The following is a 6000-nucleotide window of genomic DNA, read 5'->3' as shown; positions in this document are numbered from 1 at the left end:
CCACCCCCCGACACCCCCAAAACACTGGCACCCCGCACCCCCAAACCTCACCACCCCTGAAACACCGGCACCCCAAAACCTCAGCACCCCAGCACCCTGATGGCACCACCAACACCTCATTACCCTGATATTCCAAAACCCAGCACCCCAAAACCTCAGCACCGCCAGCACCCTGGGCACCCAGCACCCCAGCACCCCAAGCACCCCAATACCCCAGCACCCCAACGCCCCATACCCCAGGCACCCTGAGCACCCCAATACCAGCACCTCAATACACCCTAGCACCATTGGCACCCCCCCCCCCCCAAAGACCCCTCAGGAAACTCACTTACTTGGGACCCCCCCCAGAAGACTCAGCTGGGACCCCCCCCCACTCAGGACCCCCTCCCACTCATGAGTCCCCCACTTGGGACCCCCCAAAAAACTCACAGAAGAAACACTCCCCCCCAGGACCCCAACTGAGACCCCCCCAAGCACCCCCCAGGACCCCCCACCACCCAGACACCCCTCCCGATCAGCCCCCCCCTTCTTGGGACCCCCCACCCAAGGCCCCCCCCTTGCTGGGTGACCACCCCACTGGTGGCTCAAGCCGTGGGTCCCCTCAGCCGTGCCTCAGTTTCCCCATTGGGGTGGCACATGGCAGGGGTGGGGGGGGGTTCATTCATCTTGGGGGGTGGACCCAGGGTGTCAGGGCCCCCTCAGTGACCCTGGACCCCACTGCCCCCCAACATCGTTGGTGCCCCCCCCCCCTTGGGGGTCCACCTGGACGCCTGGGTCCTCTTCAACACCCTTGGGCCCAGGCTGGGTGCTGGGGGGGGGGGGGGTGGTAGACACCTGGGTGCTCCAGAGCTGGGTCCTTTGTTGGGGGGGGGGGTAATTTTGGGGAGAGGGGGTGTATCGGGTTCCCCCTTGTTCCGGTGTCCGGCTGCCAGTGTCACCGTCACCACGTCACCGTTGGCCACCCGCCCTGGAAGCTTCCAGCGGGTGGGGGGGGGGGTGACGGGCACCCGGACGCCTGGGTCCCACCCGGGGGGGTGGGGGGGGACACACAAGGGGTGCAGGATGCCTGGGTTCCTCTCCCATCTCACTGTGACTCAGTTCTCCCCCCCCTCCACCCTCCACGGCAAGGAGTTCCCTGGGTGGGGCCGGGGGGGGTGGTGGAGAGGGTGCACCCCAGGGTGACGGGTGACAGCGGGGGGGGGGGACGGGACAACGACGACAATGGCCCAAGCGCCTGCGCCAGCACCTAAAAATAACCCAGCGAGTCAGAGCCACGCACCGGCACCCAAAATACCCGGGGGGGGGGGGGGTGGAGGGGCATGTCCCGCTCGGGGGGGGGGGGTGACACAGACGTGGGTGGTACATGGGTGGCACCCCCACCCCGGGGACCCCAGCACCGACAGCAGCCATACAGAGGGGTATCTGGTGTATTGCTCTTGGGGGGGGGGGGGTCAGGTGCTCCGGGTGGGGGGGTCAGGACGCCGCCGGGGTCTCAGCTCTGCTTCAGGTAGGGGTAGAGGAAGAGGATGGTGGAGGCCACGACGAAGAGGATGAAGGGCTTGAGCCCGCCGGTGGTCTCCTGGGGAGGGGACGGGGGTCAGGGCCACCCCCACCACGGTGACACCCTGAGCCCCGGGTCCCCGTCCCCCCCCCACTCCATACCTGGCTCTGGGTCCCCTCCAGGTACTGAGGCTGGGCATCCTCGGGGTCCTCGGGGTAGGGGGACACTGGGAGGGGGACCCTCGGTGCCCCCCGGCCCCTCGGGGCACCTGCAGGAGATGGCAGTGCCGGGGGCTGCCGGCGGTGCGGGGGCACATGGCCGTGGGGACAGGGGGACATGGCTGGGGGGGGGGCACAGGGTACTTGGGCAGGGGGCACCGGGGATGCGGACGTGGGGACAAGGGACATGGGGACAGGGCGACATGGCTGGGGGGGGGGCACAGGGTACTTGGGCAGGGGGCACCGGGGATGCGGACGTGGGGACAAGGGACATGGGGACAGGGCGAACGTGGCCAGGGGCATAGAGGGACGTGACTGGGGGCACGGGGGGGCAGGACTGGGGGGCACAGGGGACATGAACAAGATGACAAGGGGGACACGCCATGGGGATGGGGGGGACATGGCCGGGGGCACGGGGAGCTGGCTGGGGGGCACGGGCCAGGGGGACACGGCCGGGGCCAGGGGGACACATATAGGGGCCACATCCAGGAGGGCACGAGGACGGGGACACGGAGGTCCTGGGGGGTCCCACGGGGGCTAGAGGCAGGGGGTCCGTGGGTCCCGTGGGGGCCGCGGGGCGGTACCGGTGGCGGCGGGTGCCGCAGAGGTGCCGGCAGAGGCGGTGGTGACGGTGCCGCAGCGCCCGGTGCTCCTCGCCCAGCGCCTCCTGCTGCGCCCGCAGCCTGCCCAGCTCCTCTGCGCAGCACCCCGCCTCAGCCCCACGGCACCCTGACCCACGGCAACCCACCCCACAGCACGGGCCCCTGCGAGACCACCACCCCCCGTGCTGCAACGTCACCCTACCACGCCATGGCCACCGTCCCACCTCACCATGGCCACCAGCCCACCATGCCGTGCCACCAACTTTCTGTCCCATGGCATCACTCTGACATACCATGGCACCAGCCCACCACACCATGGTCACCGTCCCACCATCCATGGCCACTGTCCCACCTCACCGTGGCCACCAACCTTCTGTCCCATGGCATCACTGTCATACAATGGCCACCAGCCCACCACACCATGGCCACCAACCTTCTGTCCCATGGCATCACTCTGACATACCATGGCCACCAGCCCACCACACCATGGTCACCGTCCCACCATGCCATGGCCACTGTCCCACCTCACCGTGGCCACCAACCTTCTGTCCCATGGCATCACTGTCATACAATGGCCACCCAGCCCACCACACCATGGCCACCAACCTTCTGTCCCATGCATCACTCTGACATACCATGGCCACCAGCCCACCACACCATGGTCACCGTCCCACCATGCCATGGCCACTGTCCCACCTCACCGTGGCCACCAACCTTCTGTCCCATGGCATCACTGTCATACAATGGCCACCAGCCCACCACACCATGGCCACCAACCTTCTGTCCCATGGCATCACTCTGACATACCATGGCCACCAGCCCACCACACCATGGTCACCGTCCCACCATGCCATGGCCACTGTCCCACCTCACCGTGGCCACCAACCTTCTGTCCCATGGCAACACTGTCATACAATGGCCACCAGCCCACCACACCATGGCCACCAGCCCACCATGCCATGGCCACTGTCCCACCTCACCGTGGCCACCAACCTTCTGTCCCATGGCATCACTGTCATACAATGGCCACCAGCCCACCACACCATGGCCACCAACCTTCTGTCCCATGGCATCACTCTGACATACCACGGCCACCAGCCCACCACACCATGACCACCAGCCCACCATGCCATGGCCACCATCCCCCCTCGCATGGCCACCGTCCCACCTCGCCATGGCCACCATCCCATGTCACCATGGGCTACCAACCTTCTGTCCCATGGCACCACTTCCATACAATGGCCACCAGCCCACCACACCATGGCCACCAACCCATGGCCACCAACCTTCTGTCCCATGCATCATTCTGTCATACCATGGCCACCATCCCACCTCGCCATGGCCACCATCCCACCACGCCATGGCCACCATCCCACCACGGCCTCCCCCCTGCCATGCCCCGGTACCTTGGAGCCGTGCCACCTCGGCGGTGGCACACCGGTGCCGCTGCTCCTTCAAGCGGGCATCGGCACGCAGCGCCGTGGCCTCCAGCTGGTCCTGGGCACGGAGCTCCTGCCCGCGCCGCAGCTCTGCCCGCAGCCCGGCCACCTCCTCCCGCAGCCGGGCGACCTCCTCTGCCTGCTGCCCGGCCTCCGCCGTCGCCGCTGCCCGCTCTGCCTGCCGCCAGCGCCAGCGCCCCGCTCCAGTTGCCCCAGCTCCGCTGCCTCGCCTGCCTGCAGCGCGCCCAGCTCTGCCTGCAGCGTCCGCAGCTCCGCTGCGAGAGGGCACCTCGTGGGCATCGCCGCTCGGGGTGGGGGGGGCCACGGGGCGCGGGTTTGGGGCTGCCAACCCCTATGGGGTGCCGGTGCCCAGGGGTTGCCCACCCCCGGGGGTGCACGTCCCTTGGGGTGCCAGCTCCTGTGGGGTGCCCGTCATTCTGGGGGTGCCAATTCCTGGGGATGCCCGTCCCGAGGGGGTGCCCATCCTTGTGGGGTGCCCATCCCTGGGGTGCCTGCCCTGCATGGGGCACTCATCTATGGGGTTACCCGTCCACTCGGGGTGCCCGTCCCTGGGGGGGGGGTTGTCCCGGGTGCCCCCACTCACTGCCCACGGAGCGGGAGGCGCTGAGGTCCATGGCCCTGCCGCTCTGCGCTGGGGCACCCTGTGCCCTGTGACCATCTCCCGGGTGACCGTCCCCAGGGGTGGCATCTCTTGTTGCCCTGGCAACCGCCTCCCCCCTTCCCTGGGGGGGCCCTGCCTGCCCGGATGCCTGGGTCCCCTTGGGTCAGGGGGCAGCAGTGCCCCCCCCCCCCCCCCCAGTGCCACTGTCCCATACCATCACCCCACCACCAGTAGCCCCAGTGCCCCTGCTCCTGCCCTGGGGTACCCCTCCCTGGAGCTTCAGGACACATTGTGGGGAGTGTTCTCTCTGGAGCCTACTGATGGCTACGAGGGACACATGAGGGGGCAGTGTGCCAGGGTGCAGGGGGGCAGCTGGTATGGTATGGTACAGTACGGTATGGTATGACCCAGCCCAGTATGGTGGAGTGTGGCCTGGCCCGGTACCGTATGGTATGGTACGGTAAAACCCAGTCTGACCCAGTACAGTATGGCCCAGTATGGTACTGTATGGTACAGCCTGGTGCGGTACAGTGTGACCTGACCTGACCCAGTACAGACCAGTATGGCCCAGTACAGCCCGGGCTGACCCAGTACAGCCTGGCCGGGGCAGGATTCCCCCCCCAGCCAGTGCTGGGGGCCCAGCCCATCCATCCCCAACCTTGCCCCCCCCCAGCACCGCCCAGTCCCTGCCCGGCGCCGGACACAACCCACGGGTGCCCCGAGGCACCCCCACAGGTGGGCACCCCCCCCCACACACCCCCATACAAGGACACAGACACCCACGGAGGTGTACCCCCCCCACACCCCCCGCACCCACGCAACAACGGACACCCCCCCCCCGCCGTGGGCTCCGCGTGGGTCCCACCACCCCACTGTCCCTCCACTCCACCCGGCCTTTATATGCACCCCCAGCCCCCCGGGGGGGGGGGGGGGCGGCGCCCAAGAGCCCTTAATCCCCCCCCCCCCCTAAGCAGCTTGTGCTCATCCTTCCTGCCCCCACGGGAGGACCCATGGTCCCGGGGGGGGGGGCAGGGGGAGGGAGAAAGGGGGGGGGGGGCAGGAAAAAAAACCTCCGGGCTCGTCCGGGATTTGAACCCGGGACCTCTCGCACCCTAAGCGAGAATCATACCCCTAGACCAACGAGCCGCCGCAGCGCCGCCCGCCCCTCCACGGGCCACGCGTGGGTGGTGGCGGCGTGGGGGCAGCCGGGGGGGCTGGTACTGGGCAGTACTGGGGGTACTGGGGAGGGAGGGGGGGCGAGGGGCACGGTGGGGAGGGGGCAACGTCAGCTGTGCAGCCCCTCCGAAAGTGCACAAGCCCCTTCCCCCCGCCACGGGCAAGGCACCCCCCCCCGAAAGTGCATTTCCCCCCCCCCGAAAGTGCACCCCCCCCTGCAATGCACCCCCAGCAGTGCACCCCCCAACCAGCCAACCCCGGCAGCGTACCCCCCCCCGGCAGTGCACACCCCCCCCGAAAGTGCACCCCCCCCCCTTTGCAATCCACCCCCAGCAGTGCAACCCCCCCAAAAGTGCACATCCCCCTCTGGTAATGCACCCCCCGGCAACGCACCCAAAAATGCACACCCCCCCCCTCCCCGGGCGAGTGCACCCCTCTGCAG

At 68.5% G+C, this 6000-nt stretch overlaps 1 long non-coding RNA gene and 1 other non-coding gene across 2 annotated transcripts; both read right to left on the bottom strand.

Moving 5' to 3' along the window:
• Positions 1-1482: 1482 nt before the first annotated feature.
• LOC128142662 (uncharacterized) lies at positions 1483-3920 on the bottom strand. Its single transcript, XR_008235468.1, has 3 exons — positions 3728-3920; positions 1663-1769; positions 1483-1579 (listed from the first exon to the last, which is right to left on the bottom strand). It is a non-coding gene; the product is annotated as an uncharacterized LOC128142662 (long non-coding RNA).
• A 1536-nt stretch (positions 3921-5456) lies between these two features.
• Positions 5457-5528, bottom strand: TRNAP-AGG (transfer RNA proline (anticodon AGG)). Its single transcript has one exon. It is a non-coding gene; the product is annotated as a tRNA-Pro (tRNA).
• Between the last annotated feature and the right edge of the window lie 472 nt (positions 5529-6000).

The sequence above is a fragment of the Harpia harpyja genome, chromosome 6 (assembly GCF_026419915.1).
Source record: "Harpia harpyja isolate bHarHar1 chromosome 6, bHarHar1 primary haplotype, whole genome shotgun sequence".
Taxonomy (NCBI): Eukaryota; Metazoa; Chordata; class Aves; order Accipitriformes; family Accipitridae; genus Harpia; species Harpia harpyja.
The sequence above is the reverse complement of the archived record's forward strand: the minus strand, read 5'-3'. Positions and strand labels throughout refer to the sequence as shown.